At 37.9% G+C, this 26,453-nt stretch overlaps 1 long non-coding RNA gene across 2 annotated transcripts; it reads right to left on the bottom strand.

The window, feature by feature from the left end:
* Positions 1-1,706: 1,706 nt before the first annotated feature.
* LOC109274416 (uncharacterized) lies at positions 1,707-25,822 on the bottom strand. Of its 2 annotated transcripts, XR_008417283.1 has the most exons (4): positions 25,640-25,822; positions 4,017-4,663; positions 3,104-3,287; positions 1,707-1,939 (listed from the first exon to the last, which is right to left on the bottom strand). It is a non-coding gene; the product is annotated as an uncharacterized LOC109274416 (long non-coding RNA). The 2 variants fall into 2 exon arrangements; XR_002083583.2 differs by lacking the exon at positions 4,017-4,663 and having other exon boundaries at positions 25,640-25,800.
* Between the last annotated feature and the right edge of the window lie 631 nt (positions 25,823-26,453).

Here is a 26,453-nt window from a genome sequence, read left to right as displayed (position 1 = left end):
TGAGGAACCTCCACACTGTTTTCCAGAGCGGCTGCACCAGTTTGCATTCCCACCAACAGTGCAAGAGGGTTCCCATTTCTCCACATCCTCTCCAGCATCTATAGTCAAAAATGTTTAAAAATTAGACTAAAGTTTATGAGTAAAGTACAAGTTATGTCATGAATACCAGGGTCATATGATGACTTTTTATTATTCGATCTCCTCAACCTTGGGTTAAGAGTCCTTAAATTGGACCAACTGGGCAGGAATTCTAGAAAATCATTTCCCAGGAGAAATAGCAAACTAATAAACAAAGGTGGTTTGCCTTCAGATGATTACTAAAAAGGTACAAATCATCTATTATCACCCTGAAATGAAACCCACCAATTCAAAATAATAATAATAATAATAATAATATAATAAAAAAAAGACTGACATAAAGAGTTGTCAAGAATACTTTTTATCTGAAGTGAGTAGTTCTCAGACATCTTAAATAAGTCCATAAAACTGATAATAAAACAAAACATATACACACACACAGATACATTCAGGTAAATGATATAAAATACTGTTATTGAAAAGCATGTACTAGGGCTGCTTCAGTGGCTCAGCTGGTATTTGTTGACTCTTGGTTTTGGCTCAGGTCATGATCTCGCAGTTTCATGGGTTCAAGCCCCACGTTGGGGTCCATGCTGACAGCAGGGAGCCTGCTTATGATTCTCTCTCTCCCTTTATCTCTGCCCCTCCCCTACTCACACTGTCTCTGTCTCTCAAAGAAGAAAAGCATGTACTCAGTAGTTTTGGTGATTCAACCACCATAAGCTCATTCTACCTCTAATGCAGATGGAAGGAAAGCAGGGACCCACATATACCCTTGTCTACCTTGAACTCTGAAGTCATAGATCTTAAAAGATGATGTGTTCTCGTTCAGAAAATCCCAGATCCTGACTCATTTTATTTTTCCATATTCCTGACTACATGTATAGGGCAGGAAAGAATGTTAACTCTTGTGATAACCAAGCCTGGGTCAGAGAAGAGAGGGGAACAGAGTAAAGATTATTAATAGAGAGTTGTGTAGGATAATACAGCAGCCAGCTCTATGGAAGTGTGGGAAGTCAATCATCTTGACCTAGTATTATTCAGTCTGCCTTTTGTCTTATTGGCCTGTATGTTCTTTGAATGAAGTGGGCATCTAATGTAGTCTGAGAACTACTCCCTGCTTCTGCCATACAAAGTGTTTTTGCAGTTTGGACAGCTAACCATGGTCCTGAGAATGCAGCTGCAACAGAACAGTGGTGCCACACAATTTGGATTAAATCCCCTGATTAGTGAGGCTTTCACAGTGATCTTTGTGTTTCCCAATATTAGATCATGACCTGAACAGCCCTTTGGTGAGGCTGAAATGGCCAGTCCACTTTGCTGCACTTTTGATCCAGGCAACTCTTCGGTACCATACGGTATAATTAACACACGTTTGGGCAAAGTAACAGCTATTCAATTCAAACTAGCTTACTCAAAAAGGAGGAATGTACTAAGGAGATTCTTGAATTCAGAAACCAATGAAAGGAAAGTATTTGGGCTTCAGAAATTAAGGGATCCGAGGATTCCAACAATGTTAGGACTTTTTCTCTATTTTTCTCTGCTCCTTTCCAAGCATCTCTTTTCTCAGCCCCTTTCAGTTGTAGAATATCTTCCCCCATTTAAGTTCATGAAGCAGAAAACATGGCTGTGGGTGGTTTCTTTATTGCACATATTGTGACTCAAACATCCAAGGAGTTAATACTCCAGCTTCTTTGGCTCAAGTGCAGAAATCTTGATGAAGTGTCTCACAAGTTCAGCTTATGGTTGGTTCCCAACCACTGAACCAACCATCTGGGGTGGCTCAGTGGTGTTGGTGGCCTGGGTGTTCCTACTACCAGCCAATTTTGAAGCCTGTGTCTTACTAGAAGATCAATTAACTCTGTCCAAGAAAGGAAGACATGGTGTGATATGGCTACTCCTGCTTCAATAATGAAATTGGGGAGAAAAATTAAATTCCTAGAAAAAAAAAGGTGCTGCGGGAAAACTAAAATAACTGTATATTCTGTTTGCTCCCCTATGTACATGTTCTTCCCCCCTTTGTATATTATATACTATACCTTCCCAGTATGTCTTCTTAAATGCAGAATTGTCACTCTTACCCACCCCCCCCCGCCCGCTGCACATACATGCTTAGGCATGCTGTAATGTGCATAATTGTGAATCTTCACGTCCAGAAAATTTTGGAATGACTTAATGGCATTGTAATACAACATACTCTTTATTTTTCCTACATATAAAAAGAAATAAGCATACTGCAAAAAGGAAATGTAGCAACTGTTTGTAATGATTAAGAAGAAATAATTCTTAACTTAATAGTATTGGTTTAGGAAAAGAGCCAAACAATAGATAAATAGGATACCTCTTCAGAAAAATAATTAAAACAAGGACCGTAAAGATTAATTTCCCATTTTTATTATGTGTAGATATACTAAAATGTATGTTCATACTCTTTAGCATATCTGTATTGGCTGAACATCTCTTTCCATTAAAATTAGTTTTCCAAGGACATGCACTACATTATTGAAAGTTGCCTTTTTGATATAGATTCTTCTCCAAAATAATTTTATAGTTGCTAAGCAGTCAATTTCCAACTGCATACTAAAATATACATAATGTAAATGGAGGCAAGGAACAGGAGTAGGCAAACGTGAGGAAGAAACACAATCATTTCTATTCAGTCGGAAAAGGAATGAGTGGCTGGCAAGGTAAGAGTGCAGCAAAGTTATGCCACCACCAGCCTGATATTGTTGCAAAACTGCTTTCTTGTCAACAACAGAACTTTTGTATGCAATCTTGGGACAGCTTTTAGCAGCAACATATTTGGTCTTCACCCTGACTACCATCACATTTATGATGATCTTATTCGGGCCAACGACTGGCCCAGGTGTGGTATTTTCAGACTGGGATGTTTCCACGTGTACCACTACATTTACAGCATAAAGGAACACCCAATATTCTTATTAAGACGTAGATGATACAAGTTCATTGCAGGGGAGGCATAAAATTATGCAAAACTCTCTGTCTAGAGTTGGTGACCACATACCATTTTGGGGCTGATCCTTATTCCTTCCAACGATCACTAATAGATTGCTTCCTGCTGGTCCCCTTAATTGTGGAGGTCTAGGGCTAGCTGGCATCAATTGCTTTGAGGAAAGGTGAAATGAAGCATTTCATGACATGAACAGGACAGATCGAATCGAATCCCCTTTGGTTGACAGAACAGGACCCTAGGAAGGAGGCACATCAATTTGTATGAGTGAGAAAGTGACAGAATAAAAACTGGAAACCACAATGGGAAGAGAGGAGTCCTGACTGGTGATTCAGGGTCAGACCAGGGCCTGTAGGCTCTTAGAAGAGACTGGATATGACCCTGTATGTGGCTTATGGTGAAACCCTTCTGGAGAGAGACCCCCTATACCATGGTTGAGTTTGTGGTTTTGTGGATAACATGTATGTATTGATATATGCACCTTAGTTGAAGGAGTACATCAGGGAATTTGAATATGCATATAAGAAACTTTTAAAAATACTGTTGACCCTTGAACAAAATGGGTTTGAATTATACAGGTCTACTTATGGATGCATGCATATGTATCCATTGATTCTTAGTTTTCAAATAATCAGAACTTATTGAGAAAAACACACACTTTGGAGTGAAGGATTAAGATTTAAACACCAATTTTACAAACTCCAGGCAATTAGACAAATTACGTGAACTTTCTGCCTTAATCTAACCCACAAGTTTATTGTGAGGATCAGATGTACTGTTATAGAATCACACGTGCATGTAAGTTAAAGTAATACACTGGACTGTGAATTTTTATGTCTCTAGCGACCAACTTTGTATGAATAAGGTTTTATCAGATTTGTTTTGGAGTTCCAATGTGCAGTAGTCTCTCACTATTGTTTACTGAGTAAATAAAATTGGCTTCTCAATAGAAAAAAGCAGGACTCACTCTTAATACACAAATTTCATTAAATCAAGATCCATTTATTAGTTGGTAGTTAGAAATATCCTTGTCACTAATGCTGAGCCTCAGGACATTATAACAAATACCCACCATTTCTTTATTATTGATTCTTGGTTGCATCAGATAACAAGAGCTCCACTGGAAAGAATGAATGATAAAGTGAATTTCATAATTTATTCTACAAAGGGAACGGGCATTCATTTTTCTGGTTTGAGAGAAACATGAATATTTTGTATCATAGAAGAAAGACTTGCGCCAGGCAAAGATGCTTTCAGTGTCATGCCTAAAGCCTCAGCAATAATTAGTGGTAGATTTGGAGTACGAAATGCATTATGTCATGTCTTACGCTGTGTAAGAGGTTGAGATATTGGACTGAAGGTGTCTTGACATAAAGATCAAAACAAAGACTAGGCGTGAATGGGTGTTTGTGTGTTACTCGAGAGCAATATCCAGCTGTTGGTGGGCATTACTGTTACTGCAGCCCTCATCACTCTGCCCCCTCTCTAATCCAGTGGGTCAGTACATATGCACAATGGATGCTCTGCTTCATCAATCAGTCCACATTCTTCAGTCTATCCTTCTCCCCTAGTCCGTCTGCTCCTGCTGATCATTCTCCCTGGCATCTACTTCTTCTGGTCCACCGAACACAACAGAGGTAAAATTTAATTAATATGTTAATTGCCTTTAATTAATATATCAATATGCTAATTTATACTGAAAAAAATTTTTTAGTGTTTATTTACTTATTTTGAGAGAGAGAGAGAGAGGATGAACAGCGGAGGGGCCGAGAGGCAGGGAGGGAGAGAAAGAATCCCAAGCAGGAGATGCACTCTCTGCAGAGCCCGATGGGGGAGCTCGATCTCACCAACTGCAAGATCGTGAGCTAAGCCTAAATCAAGAGTCAGATGCTCAGACACCCAGGCACCCGGTTAGCTGATGTTTTAACTAATATCAATTTAACAGTTTGAATCAAGGATATCTACTTGGTTAAAGACTTTTTCCTGGTCCCACAACTAGCACACATGTACTTATTTATCAGAATCCAATGTGACCGAAAAAAGGCCAGAGCACACACATATGTAACAAAATGCAGAAACTAAAATCTCAGAATAAAAGAAGGCATGCGTTGATGTATGGGTATGGTTTTCCCACTTTTTTTTTTCCTATCTACCTCCTACTCATTATTCAGTTAAGTATCTGTTCTGCCCTTAAGCCTTCCCTAACTCACTTAAACTAGGTCATATCATCGGGTAAATATTCATTGAACATGTTAACATGCCATGACACTGATCATACTTTATTGAGTTTATTTATTTAATGTCCATCTTTGCAGCTAAACTTTACTTTTTACAGACACAGAACGTATTTGCTCTCTTAGCCCAATTTTCTGTACACAGTAAGTGCTCATTAGGAGTTGGTGAATGAATGGAGAGCTGGCTACAAGAAAACACTACTTCCCCTCTTCTTCCAAATCACCACACCGGCACGAAACACGTGCATGTGCACATGTGTGCACACGCGCACACACATGCACACATGGATGCACATACACATACCATGATGCAAATGCAATTCATTAAAGGCCGAAGTTTGCCTTTGGTGACATGTAAGGATTAATAGTCTTTTATACCCAAGCTATTCTTGTTCATTGTATATTTAAAATGGGAAAGTGTAGTGTAAAAAAAAAAAAATCAACTGAGTAAGATTTAAAGATCTCCCTGGCTTTATTCAAGGATTCATGAATCAGGCAGCATCCCATATGGCAAAGAAAAAAGAGCTCTGAGGAGCTGCACAACATGAAAGATTTTTATAAGCAGAAGGAGGTGGGGCAAGAAAGTTATACTAGCAGAGAACTGATTGTGGCAAGGTCACTTTCCTTTAGAGGACCACAGGGTCCATCAAACAGATTACCTCACTAGTGCCGACCAGGTAATTCTAAATGGACTGGTGTAAGATTCCATTTCTGGGAGGGGCTGAAATTGTAATTGAGTTAAGGAGTAAGTCTCAAATTAGTGATGTGGGGTTTAGCACAAGTGACTCCATTTAGAGTATATTGTCTCTTTTTTAACAGTAGCAAGTTTTGACAGAATTATGGTTGAATAATAGGGGTGCTGTTTATGCCAGATGCACTTAAAACATCAATATCACAGAATCTCTCTAGCATTATTTCTTATGGATGTACTGCAGAGAGTTGGGAAATACAATGCAGAAGAATTTATAATCTAAGACTTTCCTAAGAAAATCACCCATGCTTATTGGTATGGCATTACATTTACTGTAATTGCCTAATACAAGCGTAAATATACTTAATTGACTTTTCTACCCTCTTTCCACTGACAAAATTGTGGCATTATTGTAAAATACCAAACATGGACAGTGAGAAGAAAAAAGTTTGCCTAAGAAAGAATGCCCTGTTTTATTTGTAAAATGACACATTTATTCGTTTTACTTATTCTGCACTTTAGTTTATAATATATGCATATTGAACAGCAAGCTTAGAGAATAAAAGAAAATGCTCCTTTCACATAGGATAGTGTGGTATAAGAAGAAATATATTTGGTCTCTGTCCCAGCTTCCTGGCACAAAGCTCCTAAAAATGCTTGTAATTTCCTGAGTGGTAGGAGCGTCTTTTGTTATTCATAATGAGTTCCTTTCAATTACACCTTAGCTCATGATGATTAGGTGACTTAGGACAGGACCACTAAATAGCCTTAGTGGGTTGGTCACCGGAAAGACTAAGTGATTAGAGAGCTGGAACTTTCAACCCTGCCCACTGACTTCTGGGAAAGGGGGATGGGGTGGAGATTAAAGATCTATAAAATCTCTTGAACAAGGAGAAAAGATGAGCTTCAAGTTGGTGAATGCGTCTGGAGCATTGTGCACCATGGTTCCAGGAGCGGGGGACGTTCTAGGACTCTCGACCCTCTGAACCTTGCCCTATGTACATCTTCATCGAACTATCCATCTGTATCCCTTATCACATCCTTTATACTAAATGTAAGTGAATGTTTCTCTGAGTCCTTGAGCCACTTTAGCAAATTAATTGGACCCAAAGAAGGGGCGTGTGGGAACTTCCCATTTATAGCAGTTTATAGACACCTGGACTTGGAATTGGTGTCTGAAGTGGGAGCAGTGCTGTGAGACCGAGCACTTAACCTGTAGGATATGACACTATCTCTAAGGAGATAGAGTCAGAATTGCATTAAATTCATAGGACACCTTGGCCGTGTCCACTGAGAATGTGAGAATTGCCTGGTGGTGTTGAAAAACACACGATAGAAATGACTATGCCATACTGGATCCTCAAGATTTTGTTCAGGTCACTGATGGACTCACTTAACACTCATGCTTACTGTACCACAAAGCAAAATAAGGTTGATCATACATTGTGCATTTTTCGATGAACGAAGCACATTTGAGCAATTCAAGCTCACCCTGAAACTCTAAGCTGCACAGCTTAGCACATAAATGAGCTCTGTACAGACACAGGTCCATCAAACTTCAGCGTCCATGCTCTGGACCATTGCCCCATTAGGGACCGTCTACTACACACATGCGTGGTTCCCTACAGTTTGCCTTTTCTCCTATTCTAGCTCTTATAAAACTATTTCTCTGGAATTAAGTTAAATCTAAATTTTTTTCCAACTAAGTGAGAACTAAAGGGAATCAGGAGAGTCCCTTCTTGTTCTTATATAGTAAGAATAGTGAATTCCCCAATCCTGACATCTAGCATCTCTATAGCCTGACCATGTTCACTGTGACAGAGGATTTTAAAAGCTCACTGAATATCCAATAGGTTTCCTACACTTCCCAGTCTCTTGTGGATGTTCTGAGTTATGTGTCTGGCTCTGGCTAATGGACTAAATGAAAGTCACCATCGTTTTGCGGCAGTAGAAAGTTTTAGGTAGTGCCCTATCTCTCTCTTTTTCTCATTCAGTAACCCTGGAAATCATGTGTTGAGATTGCAGGACCTTAAGATGTTAAAAATAAAGAATCCCTAAGTCAATACGACGAGTTTACCTGGAAATCCACTGAAATGTGGCCAAATTTATGTGTATGGAAATAAACTTTGGCTTATTCAGCTCAATCTGATTAACACAAACACGATCCAAAATCTCGAAGTTAAAGATATTAGCATGCTTTCAGTTTGAGGTATCAGAAAATCTTACTACAAATGACTTCAACAATAGGAAATATATTATCTCGTGAGAAAATATAATCAGGAGGTGAACTATTCTACCATCGTAGCTCAGTAATGTGTTCATAATATGACTGCAAGCCCCAAACATCACATTATGAACTTTAATATCCAAGGTTAGGAAGAAATGTGTTCTATTTTCATGTCTCAGTTTTAAGGGAAGGAGAATTTTCCTATTATTTCCCCTTTCCAAAATAACCCCTCCCCTCTTTATAAGTAAGTGTCGAACTCTCCTGCTTAAACCAATGGCTATAATTGAGTTGGCTTTACTGGGATTGGTTCCCTAGTCTAATCAACATTCATTACCCAGGGTTAAGAGATTCCATAAAAACAAAACAAAACAAACAAACAAAAAAAAACCAGTCACCCAATTCCTAAATAAACACAGGGTTCTGCTACTGTGTAATGTCTTTTTAACATTATGCACCCAAATACAAATGCGATTTTAAGGTCAAAATGTGGCTGATATTACTTTCTGTTCAAATCTTCTATTTTTTCCAGCTAATTAATATTTTATAGCAGCCCCAAACATGTAATCATTGTTTGTTAACCTAATACAGGAGTAGAAAAGCTTCTAATGGGAGCAAAAAAATCTCATCAATGTTCAATTATTAATTTACTTTCCTTTTAAATCACAAACTGACCCAATTTCAGGTTGCTGACTTTAAAGTATTATGTGTATTTTTTCTATTTAATTTTAAGCTATTTGTGTTGGTGTCAGGTAGAAAGTACCAAATTTGGGAATATTCACTTTTGAATATTAGAGCATATGGATATTTGGAGACAAGGACCAATTTACAGGTAAAAATGGATTCTCCTTGTTCTCCGATAGGCTGCCACATTAAGCCAACTTGACTGAAGAAGATCTTTTGTATTTAAGGAACATAATGTTTGTTTAACGTAAACTCAAGTTCAATTCCATATTATGAGCACAAAAAGAGAAGCTCGCCCAAGGAAACATTACTGTAATCGTGAAGGTTGGTCAGGACCTATAAACTATTCTGTTTTCTGGCTTGAAATTTTATCACTTTCTGAGGTGATTTCTAAGAGAATCCACTATAAAAGTCCCCAGTGTGTATGTTTTTTAGGAATTCGTATTATAGTCCACCTCTCCAAAGTATGCATTTAAATGATTGGCGCTAATGTGCACACAGGATCAGGTGGGTTATTGGCTCTTCAGGATCACTGGAGCGAGGAGGTGAATGATGTGTGAAATGAAAAACCTGACCCAAAGCTCAGAGGGAGTCTAGGGGACTGTTCTGTCGTCCTGGAAGCGCCGGGTTAGCGTGATGATGAGAATCACACAGGTGGATCATAAAAGCTCCCTGAATCTCAGAGAGGGGAGGGCAGACGAGGATGCTTTAATGAGCTATTTTACGTCCATCCTTTCCTCAGTACATCTTTCTTATCTCTCAACTACTCAGAGTTGTAACAATTAATAGTCTCTATCTCCAAGTGAAGTATTAAGGTGAGTAAATTATCTGGACCACTTGAGCTGAATGACTCAACTTTACCTCCATTTTCAAGAGATATTACGGGAGGAGGGAGGAGGAAAAAAAGGGGGGGGGGTAAGAAAGAAGCTACTAGGGGTAGAAGTTTGTCTTTAGAAATACTAACTTCAGTACTTTACCTGAGTTTTCTGTGGAGACCTAAGGCTTAGACTTAGAAATATCACATCCTGATTTTCACTAGCCCATGCAAAATTAATATAATATACTATAATATTGAATAAACACACATGCACACACTATGCACAACATTAATATAATAAAATACACAACACATATGCACAAGAAATGAGATAGGAAAAATCTATTGAAGTGTCTGAGCTGTCTGTAAAATGTTAAGCTCTTGGATCACCTTGTCATGAGTATCGGGTGAAAAGCTTTCCAGGATTGGACTAACTGTAGAGGGATTAGGGATTGAGGAGAACCAACAAGCAACCATAGTAGACAAGCAAACCGAAATAACTGAAATCAGTGTGACTGTTCTTACTCCCAGAACCTCCTGACTCGTAGCAGCAATGGTGGTAATTAACATGTGTTAGTTTCAACGTTTCCTGAAAATGGACCATACGCTATCACAACACAATATTTGGGTTTTTTAGTGATGATCTCATTTTTAATTTGATAGTTACAAATTTGTTTTTGTATGTATTTGGGAAAAACATAACTCAGGTGCCAGCAGGTCATAGCTTGCACATTATTCCTTATGAGACGATCAAGTAGGAGGCATACCATATAATAACATATGTGGAAATAGGATCTAAGTGACACGTTTAAGGAGCACTAAGATACAGCGATGGGAAGGGCTTACAGGGTTTTCAGGAGAGAAAGAAGTATCACAATTTTCTTTACGATTTTGTAAGACTCAATGACTCATTTGTCATTTGGTTCCAAATGTCCCCGTCTCTAGCCTGTACATTGCAACCAGGTCATTCCACTGCTAACCCCGACTCTATGTCATTTTATTTACTACTACTGTCATCATAACAGCCACCATTTTTCAAGTGTTCATCATGTGCAAGGCACCGGATTAAGTGCTTTAGGCGCAGTGTTTCAATGAATTCTTAAAACAGTAGACACTATAATTATTCCCATTTTCCAGATAGCGATGCTGATGGTTAGAGATGCTACCATTTTAATCTGACTCTTCTTACCAGGCTATTTTGTTTTCTAAAATTTCCCTCTTTATATCTCTTATACTCCCTACCTATATATCTTATATATTAATAATACAAAACAGCTTGTCCTCATAACAGCAAACATTTATTGACCACACACTGCTTAGAGCATGGGGTTAAGTGGTTACCGAGATTGTCTTATTCAATACGCATTCACAAAATCCCTACAGTAGGCATTGATATTATCTTCACTTTATAGGTGAGGACATGGAAGTGGAGAGAGGTAAAACAACTTGCCCAGTGTCACATAGCTATGGAGCAGACCACATCTCTACCCCACCTCCCAACCCATTCTCAGGGAACAGCATTTGCACTGGCCTTCGGTCTCAGACTCTAGTATCAGGCTGAATCAGTTACCCTTCCCACTGGACTCATGTTTGTAAGGCTGAGACAGACTTGGTAAGCTCTGGGATCTCTATTTCTGTTCTGCCAGTCTATTCCATGTACTAGAATTACTTGCAGGTAAGATGGAAGAAGACAACAGCAGAGACAGAGAGAAGGAAAGGAAAAGGGACAAGAGAATTGTAGCAGAGGAAGTTAAATTGATGTTCCCCTCTACTTATGCTTCAAGTCTCCAACATATTTGCATACTTAAAAATTAAAAGTTTCAAAGAACTCCTTGGCTCAGTTGACCTCAGTGTTCTGCGAAATTCTAAAGTAATGATAGGCTCTGTCACATAAGCTTTAAAGACAAATCTGCTTAATGAATTGAACTTTTCAATTACAAATTAGCTAAAGGCCAAATTATGTTCACATTGTCCTTTAAAAAACCTCCATTCTCAAATCCACCAGTGAGTTTAATCCCTTGAATGTAAACAAGAATCGGCATGATTAAACCCTCTTAATTTTATTAATATAGTTCCAAAGGCATATAAGTTTATTGTAAAGTGTTTTCCAAAGTCTTCTTTGTCCAAATTACTTAATATTTTATCCTTTATGCTTTCTATATTATTTACTTATGGTAAGAGGATTCAAGATATTCATAAAGTGTGTAATGAATTTAACATGATACACTAATTAATATCTAGTTAAAACCATTCAGAGATTAAAGATGGCAAACTAAGTCATTTGCAGGTGCATTCTTCACTTAGTTACTGGGGAGCAATTCCATACTTTGCTTTCTTTACCATTTCAAAAAAAAAGACACATACTCTTCCATGCAATCCCTAGTTATCAGTAATAAATCTATAAATAAACACATACCTACATACATAAATAATAAATAAATACAATTATCAACTCAACTTTTTCAGCTGGGCTATTTCTATATTCCATGAAAAACAAGCCTTAAGTGCTGACCTTTAAAATTATTATTATTATTATTATTGTTGTTGGGGAGACAGAGTATGAGCAGGGGAGGGGCAGAGGGATGGGGGGAGAGGGATAGAGAGAATCTTCAGCAGGCTCCATGCAAAGCATGAGCCTGACTCAGGGCTCAATCTCATGAATTGTGAGACCATGACTTGAGCCAAAATCAAGAGTAGAACACTTAATCTACTGAGCCTCCCAGGTGCCCCTAAAATTATGAAATACACAAAAATATCATGATAACCACTGATAGGACTTATTCAAAGTAAATTATACCTGCTGTTGGTCTGTGTGAAATGGCATCAGTTGACAAAACAAAGTACAACCTCTTTCATCTAAGGCGTGAGGAAGCTTGGCTGGGGTTTATCTTAGGTTGAGTGGAAATTGCTCTTCTAGAAAATCTGGGTCAGTCCAATTGCTTAACGTGGATACACTGCATAGAGAAGTCCAAAGGAATAGATGATATATTTAATTTAGCAAACAGACATTAACTAAACTTCCAGCAAACTGATGATTTTGAGGAACACGAAAATAAATGAGGCACTACACCAGTTATAGCAAGAAGGAAGGTAAGAGTAATAGTTAACAGAAAGGAAGGCAACCGCTGCATTACCCATACTTCTCTTGACTTAAAGTTCACAACAACTTAAAGAGGAAGATGGAATTAATAACCCCATTTTAAAGGTGAGAAACATGAGGCTGGGAGAGTTTTCAGCCAATGTTTTCCAGCTAACTGTTTGAGTCAGGATTCCAAACCAGGTCTGTCTGTTGCCAGGACCTGTTCTCTGAACCATTATTCTTTGCTTTTCTAGCAGTACTATGGCAGACCTGGTAAGGGTGCAGACGGTGAAAAATAAGATCCTGTACTGACTCTGCGTCAATGATAGCCAAGCATGAATACACATATGGAAAACACAAGACAGTATAATAATTTGTTCTTAACTAGGTATGAACATGACAATGAACAAAAGGAATATGGTGGTTAAGATCAATGAGAATATCTGCTTCCATAGTGTTCCCTTGCTCTCAGTCTGGGAGAGGGCATTTAGATATATGGAGGGTAGGGGGGATCATTACTGGCCACAGAAAGGGTCTAAAACAATACATAAAATAAAATGTACATTTACATAGTCCTTTTCTGAGTCAAAAAAACCCTCTATGTTCAACACTTCATTTAATTTTCACTCCATTCCTGGTGGGTAGGTTAGATTACCATTCTAACTTTAACTTTTTGAGGCTCAGTGAGGCCCAATAAGTGGAGAATTCTGAATGAAAACTCAACTTTCCTGCTGACCAATGGTCTTTCTAGTAAATTATCACAAAAAGTGGTAGAATAAGCATGCTCTGTAGTGGTTTGGAGATGGGGACGAGTGGGTAAAGGAAACAGATCAACTGCAGTTTGTTGGATGGGAATAGGGGGAGAGTTATGTGCGTTTATGAATGTATTCCAATAGGACACATTTATGAGCTCAAACGTGATTGAGGTGGTAACAGGAGAACGGTGTGGTTTGTGGAAGATAGTGGACAGTATTCCACCCTGAGCTTTAGAGTTGGCAAACCCAGGGTAAATACGGCAGGCTATTTAACTTCTCTAGCTCTGAGTTTCTTTATCTTTAAAGTGGAAGTATTAATCTCTCCATCACCAGAGTTTTATGGTGATAATAAAGGATAAATGTGAAAATATATGTGAGATGCACACAGCAAGCTCTCCATTAGTGCAGTGGTTGTGATTATAATTCTGAAGAGAGTGAAAGAGAAATTGTATTTCAAGTTGGTTAATCTGGAAGCAATGTAAAAAAGAAGAGAATCGTGAGACCTTGGGTCAAGGGAAAAAAATAATGTGGCATCATTTCAACAATATAAAATTTTACTCTCCTCCATAATATCTTTTCCTGGTTCTCCATTATATTTTGGTTAAAGTACTCAAACAAGGAGGCATTACAGTGAGGTGGCTGTAACACCTTGGTCACCTACATAAGTAAACTAGAACCTAAGCCAGAGACAATTCCTAAAAATAACTCAAGGTTAAGAAGAAAACCAATCACTAACAATGAACTTCACTTTCCCAAATAAGGCAAGTACTTAAGCTATAGTCACATAAATAATTTCCTTGCTTTGCTCCCATCTTCTCTAGAAAAACCTTGTCCCTTGGGGCCCCTGGGTGGCTCAGTTGGGTAAGCTTCTGACTTCGGCTCAAGTCATGATCTCAGGGTCCATGAGTTCAAGCCCTGCTTTGGGCTCTGTGCTGACAGCTCAGAGCCTGGAGCCTGCTTCAGATTCTTTGTCTCCTGCTCTCTCTCTGCCCCTCCCCTTCTCACCCTCTGTCTCTCTCTCTCAAAAATGAATAAACTTAAAAAAAAATTAAAAAAAAAAATTTGCCCCCTAGCTTCTGTGGGTAGAGCTCTCCTACCTACTGTTTGGTCTTGCCTGATTGGAGTCAATGCTTGCTCAAATAAAATCCCTCCAAATTTTAATGTGCTTCATTTATCTTTTAATACTTGGAATGAAATTCAAATTTTAGGTAGTAAGTCCTACAAACACCTGTATAATGTGGCTTCTGTGTTCTCTTCCAGATTATGTCTCCAAGATTCCCTGTGGGTTTGTAATCATCAGCTATCCTGGGATTCCTGGATTTACGTCCTGCTCTTCAGCCTTGCTAAAATGTGCTTTCTACAACCGCTCAGCTGGTCTTAAGTGTTTGCTTCTTCAGATAAGACTTCCCCGACCTTTTATTGTCCTCATTAATTAATTATTAAAATTTGTAATTACATGCATATTTGTATGTTTGTGTTCAAGTAATTGAATTATTTACAAGGAAATAGAGAAGCATCAATTAATGTGACTCAAGCCTCTCAGAAGCTCTGAGTGCTCAAAGTATGGAGACCTGCCGAGGGAAATGAACCATTTATATAACACTTCATGGTATCAATACTCGAGATGCCAGACATGGTAATGAGTGATTAATTGCCAAATGAAGGGAAAGAAGAAAAACAATCTGTAAGTGTTAGAGTTGGGATGGCAGGAGGCTCTTGGCTCGTCTAAGAAACGATTGAAGAAATCGTCAAAGGATTTACCACTTACAAACTTTAATAGCCATCTAAAGATGGCTACCATTTTTCTCGAAGCTAAAATAAGAAACTATGGTTTAAAGTCTTCAAACCTGTGGATCAGTGGTGTGTGTGCATGCCTGGTTGTGTGCCTTTCCTGTTCTTTTTATGCGTATTTTCCTTTCTGTGTTTTGCTTTGCTTTTGTGTGTGTGTGTGAGATTGGTAGGGGTATGTGACAACAGACACTGTTTTGAAAGCAATGGGAAATGTGCCATTTGGTGTCATTTTGCTGCACTTGGCTTCTGCCTTCTCTTTCAAGTTTTCTTCATGGCAACATCACTAAATTAGACTGTCAAAAGTTTCTCTGTCCAACAAAGGATGTCTCTTGAAAATAATCCATTTGTTGGAGAAGACAATTGTATTAAACACAAAATAAACAAGAAAATGCTTACTAACAAGATCAAATAATTTTCTATTCCATTTGATATGCCAGGAACATTTTTTCTAAAGCTTGAGACATTGTGGTTTGCTTCATCAATTTCAACAGCTTTAGTTTTTTGGTGTTTGTTTGTTGGTTGGTTGATGAGAAGTACAAATGTAGAAGACAAGTATCCCACTGTGCCCATGGGTCGGGCAAATCACTGAAAAATAGCAAATATGTCACCAATTAACTAGTGGAAAGGCAAAACAAAAATGCATCTAGGAAATGTCAAGACAGATTTCAAGCCTGAAATCTGACAGCATCCGGAAGATCCATGAAATAAGGAGCAAGTATAATCTTGAAATTCCGTCTTCTGAGGAATTCTTTCTTAATCAGCCACAGCATTGTTTTGGGGAGATTACCAAAGTAGGTATGGATTTGGGACTAGGAAGTCCAAGTCATGATCAGGCAGACAAAGAGAAGTTTCTAGGCACTGTTGTCCAGGTCAGGAATTTCATTATTACTTCTCTAGATAGATCCTTCCCAACCACCATTTATGGTTCAGAAACACCATTTACCATCAGTTATGTACACCATAGTATATTGGTCCTTCCATTATTTATTCTGTTCTGAAGTCTTACTGTTAATACGTTTATTGATTTGTCATTGATTGCTTCCCTCTTTTCCCCCAGCATGGACACTGTGAAGCCATGAACCTTGTTGATCTTGTTCCCTGTGTACCCCTAACTCATAAAACAGTACCTGACACATATTGGGGTCCAAGTCAATGTTTACAGTAAACGACATGAAAGTAACATAAGGAACAGAAAGAGAGAGAATGGCTATGGCATAGTAATGTGTTAATTATCTGCTCAGGATTTGTTTGATTTTCTTTTTAATTTTGTTCCTGTAGCTTAAAACATTTGTAATAACTATAGTAAAAGATACAGTAATTATGAAACATTGAAAGTCAAAAAGTGCTGCATTTCATTTGTTAAAAGAGTGTTGATTACTTTATTTTTTGTCATAATTACAGCACCATTTCTTCAAAGCAGAATTAGATGGAGTAACTAAATGCCACAATGATTTTATCCTTGAAGAGAGAATAATCTCTTTATTTTATTTTTATTACCACTCATTTATGCTGTTATTCATCATTCATTCGTTCATTCCTGTTTTAACACTTCTTGAGTGGTTAGTGTCTGTCATTGTCCTACGAAGTGCTAATAACAGACATAGGTGCTTTTCCTTCCAGGGAATCCGAATCTGGTAGACAGAGAGGTAAGGAAACCAATATGTACCAATGTGATATGTCAGTAGGGTTGTGTGCAGTGAACTGTGAGACCACAGTCATCGCTTGGCACAAGAAGTCCACAAAGACCTAGCAGAGAAAGTTGCACAGCAGAAAGTAGAGGTTAGGACAGGCTGCAGGAATCATCTAAATGGCAAATAGGAAAATTCAACTAGTTGTAATAACTGAGCAGGATATATTCAGGAAAGAGGCTGGAGGGGTGGGCTGGGCAGTAGTCATCACAGGAGGACTTTTATGCCATGTACCCTACAGATAGTGTAGATTTAAAAGCTACCTGACCCCCGATAATTATGAAACAGCAAGGATAGCCCAGTTACACCACACGAAGCAAGAGCCTACAGGAAGAGCTGCTGGCAGTGTGAGAAGCAGGGCTCTCGGGCTGACAGTGCCTTCTGGTGGTAAAAGCGCCACCAGTGTCCTTAGCTTTAGAGATCAGACACTCAACTTGTTTAGTTCATCCAGAGTACTGGTTAGTTTAGGCTGCCAAAATTCACAGAAGACCAATAATATTCGGTCCAAGTGTAAAAGGACACTTAGGTTGACTCATCAGTCCATCTCATCCTGGGCAAGAACCTCCAAACAGAACAAAAGAAGCAGAAAACCTTATTGATATAGATATTTGAGTAAGTTGCCATGATGAATCCATTCATCTACTGGGGGACAAACAAAATATAAAGCTAATTATGTGCGCGGTCAGAGTCAATTCAGACATTCAGATGACCAAAAATAAATGCATGTGTGTCGCTCTTCGAATCTTCTTCTGTAAGTTTTTAAATTGCGTTTCTTTTCTTAATAGATTCTTTAGATTGGAGTAAACTTGATTGAACTTTGAGTTCTTAAGTTTCTATAAGGATATATTTTTCTAAAATAAAAATGTTATCCCATCATAAATGTAGCATATAAACCTTCTCAAATATTTACTAGATGTAAAAACATCAAGGTGAAGTCACCTTTTAGTCAAACACTTAAATATAAACTATTGCGATTGTATTGAAAATCCTTGCACCTTTTTATATGATAATGTGTACATATACATTGATTTCCTTGTAAGTCTCTTTTTGATTAAATGATAGATCGTTAACATCTAGGGACATTGATTGATATGTCTTATGTTTTGTGTACAGCAATGTCCATATTTATATATTCCAAATCTTGTGATAGTAATGTAGGTTATAGGTACATTAATTTCCTTTAAATATTAAAGAATATTAAATATTATATTCTTGAATATGTATATACGCCCTCTTATTTTCATCATAAATTCCTAGAAGTGTAATTTATATCAAAGGTATGCATATGTTAAAGATTTTGCATTAGATATGAATATTATTGCTTCCCAGAAAGTACATTTTAGCCAGTAATTTTGCTAATTTTCATCAAAATTATGTTAGTATTTTTGTCAATGGTATTTTGATAGGCAGAAAATAGGTTTTCTTTACATGTATATAAAAAAGACAGATATCTTTGATTATTAATGTGGCTGAATACTAATCCCCTGATTCTTACTAATCCCCTGCTTTTTTTTTCTAACTGTATCCTTTATTACTTTTCCATATTTATATTGAGATGCTAGTTTTTGTTATTTTATTATGGATTTGTTGGATTCTATTAATATGACTGATACTGAGTACCGCTTGTGTGCCACTCTTTTGGCATCTAAGCTATAGGAGTGAGCAGAGAAAAACAAAACAGTGACAACAAAAATAAATAGACAATTCATTAATTTATTAAATACCTTTTTTTCCAGCCACTGAGGGACAAACACATGCTATTTTTCCCCAACATTTCCCATAATATTTACAAACCACTGCTTAAACTAAATGCCTCTGCAATATGTCAATGCATACATGATGATCTGATTCCTATTATTTTTCCTTTTCAAAGAGTGATCTCACCTCCTAATTCTGGGTCTTTCCATCGGATCAAGATTAGTTGGTATGAGGTACCGGAATGCAGAAGAAGAAACAACCAACCCTCTTTTAAAGATTCCCACATATCCACAGGGTACATTTCAGGAAAGCCTGGATCCTGAGATGGCCCTTACCAAACCCCAGGTGTGCCTTTACTTTCATTATAATAAGGAGTGAGTGGAGCCCTCTGGGCAAGGAAGGGAGTATCAGCAGTTTGAGGAGGACAGGCTGAGTCAGGAAGAGGAGAGAATTTGCTTATCTTTGCTCTGTAGGTTCTGTACTGTTTAAATCTCACTTGTGGAAACAGGAATTTGTTTACAAATGAACAAGAGAAAAAGAGTTTTAGCTCTGATGATCCACCTAGTTAGACACTTGAGAAACAGGAGAGCCTGACTGGACAAGAATCTTTGCCAACCTTATCACACGTGCACCTTGCAGGCCGACCCGATAAATGCATAAATGGTTTTGCTACAGTGAGAGCTAACCAGAATTTCCATCAAGTCACTCTTCAGAACTTCGCCACAAATTTAATTTGAATCTTTTATGCTCATAAAATTTCAATATTTACTCTTCCCAGCCCACATTCTTATTTTACTTTTGATTGCCTCTGCCCTTGCTCTTTCAAACAAGATCTAAATGGGAAGTGTCAGAATATTGTATCAAAAACGATTCAGATTGTTTCTGAGCGGAGTGCAGATAAGCATCCAAACTTTTGAGTGCCGGTTCTAGCTGATTATGTCTTTCCGCGTGACTTCAAGAAGCAGTTCCTGGGCTGTGACAAGTATTTCCCATCACTGTAACTCACAAATGAGTCTGAACACTGAGAGGTGTAGGGCAATTGACAACCTTAGGGATAAACCAAGTAAACCGTCATCACCAAGGCTGATATTTGGTGGCTGCCGTGTCCCCTCCCCTGTTGAGTGATGTGCTACATCAGTTTAAGGCATGCATCATTTCATGAGAAAGAAAGCCTTTGGATTTTAATCTCACAGCAGATTCAGTTTTTCCTGTGTGTAGAGTTTTATCATCAACTCTTCAAAAACACTTAAAAAAAAGACATTTTTTAAGTGATTATTTAAAAATAACTGAAACTTAAAAATCCTGTCTAGGATTAGTGTTTGCAGTTTCTATTCAAATGAGGTAAATGGACAGCCTCTCTTGTGCCTAATTCAAGCTATCTTTTTTTTTTTTATGGGTTATTTACATATATTGACTTCCTTGTGGGCGATTTTCATATTTACATAGTACTTCAGGGAGCTTCGGGTATTTTGCAAATATTAAATCATCTAAAGGTCACTAATCTTAATGGTCCTAAGAAAAAGGTAAGAATTTTTTAAAGCATTTGAGAACTACTCATGATCAAATCATTTTCATCATTTCTGGGAACAAACGTCCATGATTGAACAGTGTGGAGCAGAGTTTTCTATCAGCTGGACCACGGATGCAGGAATCCATGGGATCTGTGTCATTACTAACAGTGCAAAGACCTGATGTGGTGTTTAGCCGTGAATGTACCCACTCTTTGTGCTGAGAAAACTGGTTTAAACTAGATGTTACTAGAAAATTTTAGCTCCCATACAGATCAACAAACATATTAATGACCCCCACCATTTAGATAAACTACAAGAAGTCCCTCCCTAGTGCTTATTGAAGCCAGGGTTACTGTGAATTGTCTCTGAGGAAGGACTCCAAATAATCATCAAATCAAAACAAATCATCCTCAAATCAAGTGATAACATTTAGCTCTGTGCCTTTGAGACCATTCAAGTATTTTCAAAACAAAAATACGAGCCTTCTGTGTTTTCCTGCAAAGATTTAAAGCATTAAAAAATCTATACGAAAAAGTGAAAGTAACAGTAAATTTTGCCTTGGTTGAAAGGTGATTTAATTATTTTTAAGTCTTCATTCATTCATGCATTCATCATTTCTTTCTTCATTCATTGAGCACTAGAGCCAGGAGCTGTTAGAGTTCTACGAATGCCAAGAAGCATAATATAAAATCTTCCCCCGTGAGAGGTGACAGTCTAATCTTACTAGAGAAACAGGAGATAAACTAGCTAAAATGCAAGTTGATATTTGTTGCAAAGTTTAAAGAAGTAGCACGTAGAATTTAAAGGCTCTGACTTTAATTCCAGTGTCCTTGGGCACGTCACTTAATCTCTTACAAGCTTCACATCTCTGAATGAATGGAAATAATGAGTATGTCAACCTCACCATGTGGTTGTCAGAATTAAATGAAATAATATCTATAATGCAATTAAGCTGACATTAGGAAATGCTCAATAAATCTTAGCTATCTTCATCGTTGTTATTTTTGGTTTTTTTAATGGGTGTTTATTTTGGAGAGTGAGAGAGAACGTGGGTGGGGAGGGGCAGGGAGAGAGGGAGAGAGACAGAGAATCCAAGCAGGCTCCACACTGTCAGCACAGAGCCTGGCTCGGGGCTAGAACTCACGAACCACGAGATTATGACCTGAGCCAAAATCAAGAGTCGGTTGCTTAACCTGCTGAGCCACCCAGTCACCCTCATTGTTGTTATTTTTGTGGGAATAAAGTATCCTTCACATATAGAACATGTAGCTACTATGACTCTCTGAGGGAATAGAAAAGCATCCAAAGAATAGTGTAACTTGCTATGAAATCCATCTGCTTACTCGTGTTTTGCATATGCAAGAATAGTTTTAAAAAGTCTTACTAGTGAATTAAACCGTTTGTGGGCTTTACCCAATGAAATTTAGAAAAGGGAGCAATTGTTTTTGGTTAAAGCAAGACCTCACTCAATTCTAAGTACAAAATCACCACGAGGAAAAATTTTCCCTATCTTTTTCTCTGAAAATTCTAATGGGACATTTAATCATTGAGTGTATTTACATTTGCAAATGAAGTGTATGTTTCAATCTCTTTCAGAAAAGAACAAATGGAAACATATGCATGGAGTCATCACATTGTCATCGGGCCGAGTTAATCCCTTTGAATCGAATCTTCTGGACATTAAAGTCCAGCTGCTAGTGGAAACAGGTCTCTTTTAGTCAGATGTTTATGAGCCGGAAGTTTGCCAGGCTATCCACAAGTCAACGCCCAGAAACATGACTTGAGAACACAGTGGCTACTCCTATTTGTGGCATATTTATAATAATGATTGAAGATGTTTATGGCTGCCATAGAGTCATGTATTGAGAATGACTGAATCACATGGTAGTTTTTTTAATGCTTATTTTTGAAAGAGAGAGAAGAGATTGTGAACGGAGGAGGGGTAGAGGGAGAGGGGAGACAGAGAATCTGAAGCAGGCTTCAGGCTCTGAGCTGTCAGCAGGGAGCCTGATGCGGGGGCTCAAATTCAGGAACCACAAGATCATGACCTGAGCTCAAGTCAGAGGATTAACTGGCAGAGCAACCCGGGCGCCCCTGAATCATTTTTAAATGGGAATTATGGTACCATATTTATATGTAGGAATGTTGAAAGATAGCAGTTTCTGTTAGACTCAAATTCTTTTGTACCAGGATCAGGTACAACTTTTAACCAGCAGACCTAAGAGAATACTTGTGTTACAATCTGAAGTGTCTTTGTACGTGTCACAGTATTCCTGAGGTAAGATGTACCCCTTTTGCTTCAGAGCCCTGTCTCCCTCTGCAGCCATTCAATGCATTGGCTGTAAGTATTCACTCTTAATTGTTTGTGGAAAGCCGTGTATCTCTCCAATGTCTGAAAAACTCTGAAATTATCTGGGAAGTTATTAAACGGACTCTATATTAACTCTATATTTATAACCAAAGATATTTAGTTCACTCTAGGCTATCTGTGGGATTAATAGTTGTAAATGTTGGGAAGGCATCAGATCTGTTTAAATCTTTTCTTGGTGGCAAAGAAACAAGACCTTTCTTAGTGTAGAACTTTGTGTGTGTGTGTGTGTGAAAATAGATCCTTTTTTTTTTTTTTTTTTTTTTTTTGTAAAATACTGCCAGAGTGTGAGCAGGGAAAGGGCAGAGGATGAGGTGGAGAGAGAAAATCTTTTTAAAATTTATTTCATTTTATTTATTTTGTTAATGTTTATTTATTTTTGAGTGAGAGAGCAAGCTGGGGAGGGGCGAGAGAGAGGGAGGCAGAGGATCCAAAGCAGGATCTACTCTGTCAGCACAGAGCCCCAGGCAGGGCATGAACTCATGAACTATGAGATCATGACCTGAGCTGAAGTCAGACGTTTAACTGACTGAGCCACCCAGGTACCCAGAGAAAATCTTTTTTTTTTTTTTTAATGTTTATTTATTTATTTAGTTAGTTATTTAGAATAAGTGGGGGAGGGGCAGAAGAAGAAAGAGAATCCCAAAGAAGGCTCCGCACTCAGTGCAGATTGCAATGCAGCGCTTGATCTCAAAACTGTGAGATCATGAGCTGAGCTGAAATCAAGAGTGGAACACTCAACTGACTGAGCCAGCCAGATGCCCCGGATCCCTAATTTTTGTACAAACACGAACGCCATGATAAACCCCAAGCAATGCCATCACATATCCCCATTACAGCAAGCTAATCATAAATTCTCAGAGCTCATCGAACCACAGACTTCAGTCACAATGTTTTTGAGATGTCTGCATCTGAAATAATAATGCATTATCTTACATTGTTTGGGAACTGATTCTGAAGATGCTTTGCAAAAAGAGGGATTTCCCAATGATTTGATAATTGGAGAACTTCCCAGAAAACTCTGTATGAGAACACAGGTGAAAACATCACTCATCCAGCAGATTATTTTCAACATCAGTCACATTACTTTGTATTTACACTTTGTGTAGTGAATGAGGCATTTGATAAATGTTCCTTTGATTGGGTAAATGAATATTAAATGAGAAGCCATAATCCCAACTCAATGGCATGCACAACCCAAGCATGACACTGTGTACTTCCCTCCTAAAGAGAGTAGATTCTTCCTGCTTTTCCAGTGGACTATCTAGGAATTTTTCTCAAGCCTTGCCTTTGATAAACCTCTCGTGTCAGACTCTGGATGGCTAGAATTACCTTCCTGTAGGCCGATTCCCAATCATGTGGTCTTATTTCATTATAATTATCATTATAGCCCTGGCTGGAGGGTTCTGCTTAGTTTTCCAGAGTTACAATTCCCTCTTGACTATGATTAAACTGTCTTTGGATTCATGGGCCTGGAAAATTTGAACAGTCCAATTTAATGAAAAACAATTTTCATAGCCATCTGGCAATGGTCTGAATATTTCTAGAAGTTAACTTTTTGCATATTAAACTTTGAAAAGAAATAATTAAATCAGCTTTCATAATAGCCCACGTGGAGTCTGTATGTTCCCACCAGCCCACTGATTTGTGTATCTATTGTACTTTCTCAGTACTTTTGCAGAGAAACAGATCATTTATATAAATTATAATCGATGGGGGTCTGAGTGCTGAGCATTTTGGAATAGCCTCTTGGGTAAGTTAGATAGTTAGAGACTAAGAAATTAATCTTATCTGCTTGGATTCTTTCATCAAGGCAAGATTTAAATCAATTAATTATAATTTAGGAAATTTTCAAAGCTAAAAAGCTTTCAGAGTGAAAATTGTGTTTGGGTAATTATGAAGAAAGTTCTTCCTATTCCAAAAGATAGCCTCACAAAATGCCATTTTATAGGTTCTTAAAGTTGTTTATAAACTTTCCATTTTGTTTTTATTTTCTAAAGAACAATGCCAAAATTGTGAAAAGAATTAACCATTTATTGATTATAGCATTTGTGCTTTCTAGGAGTAATAACTCAGAGTTTCTCACAGACAAAGTAGACAGTTTTGGATCCTTCAAGCCTGAGTATAGTTTGTAAAACTATTAAGTAACACTTCTGCTTGCCTGGAGAAATTTTGAAAAGCAGAACAGAACAAAACAAAAACCTCTATGAGCTTAAAACATGATTTTTATTTAAATTCCTGCTGGGCAGAGCTGGTAAATTATGTCCCCTTATCTATTTAGTTGGATCTTCTATGAAAGTCTAGACAAATAAAAATTCTGAAAAATGGTAGCTACCCAAACCTCCTTATTGGCAAACACTCGGTAGGTGGCAAAGTCAGGTGGGAATGGTATTTGTTTGATAGTCAACCTTGATCCTCACCGCTGCTTTTCCTATTTCTGCCATTTTTGGTATAAGACTGTGAGCCACGCCCGACTCACTCAGGGTGCTCACTTTATATACTTGAAAATGGAGAATAATATCGGAAGAAATTTGTGGGTCAAGTCATAGCATGAATGTTTAAGTACAAGTACACGTGCAGATCCTTTGCACATAATGCTTTGAATATCATTCCGTGGAATGAAAGGCCCTGGGAGAATCTTCATTCAAAAGTTTTCAGGGCTTACGAAAATGACAAAAAAAAAAAAAAAATCACTTGCTTTATCACTCAAGTCTTGATAACTTTAGTGGAAATGAGTATATTCTGTGAAGGCCAAATTTATTTTATCGCTGTTCTAAAGTCCTAAAGTCAGAGGTGCTTGCGAAGCTAAACATTCACAGGTAGCCAATATCCACAATAATGATGCTGATAAATCTAAACCGCAAGGTACATTTGGAATCTTAATTTAAAGCAAAACTAATAAAATATGTGATTGACCTGACAAAACATGCCCTGTTTAAGTAAGTAATTAAGCTGATGCAATCGACAAAAAACTGTTTAAAGAGTTAATTGGCTTTCACAAAAGAGACAAATCTATAGTTTTATGCTATTTTATAATATTCTGTACGAACCTTTTTCTCCCCCCTCTTGGCTTTTGCTGTTACCAAGCTGGTAATCCTTGAGAAGTAAAGGAAGGCCTTATTCTGTGCCTGCTGTTTATCACTTTCCTGAAATCATAATCCTCTCTATGTCTCCATAATCATCTCCACAGGAATTAATTGTGATGTCACAGAAGATTATGACATGAAGTGAGAAAAAATCGGCAGGACGCTGAGCTCTGTTAAGAGCGAAGATCTTTTTCTCATAAAAATATATGCTGTACCTATATCATGCATTTGTTTAAGAATAGGATCTAATTAAACGAGAGTGAATAAATGGCTAAGCCAGGTTTCTTTAAGTTGAATTTTTCAGAGGCTCTGAGGGTCAAATTTAATGATTCCTTAATTAAAGTCAAATTTTTTTCAGCAATTATACCAGAAGTGTAATATATGCTCTTTCCACTCTCATGTTCGGGTACGTGTCATGTATTTAATTGTGTCACAAATAAAATGGCACATCCATCAGTGATTCTTAACCTTAGCTGCACCTTGGAATCACCTGACAAACTGGAAGCTTGACAATCTCCTGGTGCCCTTGCTCTGCCTCCCTCTCCCCCAGAGCATCCGATTTAATTGGGATGAGGTCTGAGATCAGGAGTTTTCAAAGCTCCCAGATGATTTTCATGGGCAGTGAGGGCTGAGGACCAGTGTTCTGTATCATCGTACTTGCGGCAGGAAATTGCCATGGGAAACATTTATTTCATCTCTCATGGATAGAATTTTTAGAGAGAACCATATTTTCCAAGTGTGGTTTTATCATCTGAGCGTATCTCCCGATCATGTCTCA

This window comes from Panthera pardus, unplaced genomic scaffold (assembly GCF_024362965.1).
Source record: "Panthera pardus isolate Hobbes unplaced genomic scaffold, ASM2436296v1 HiC_scaffold_24, whole genome shotgun sequence".
In the NCBI taxonomy this organism is placed as follows: domain Eukaryota; kingdom Metazoa; phylum Chordata; class Mammalia; order Carnivora; family Felidae; genus Panthera; species Panthera pardus.
This window is presented reverse-complemented; position numbering and strand designations above follow the sequence as displayed.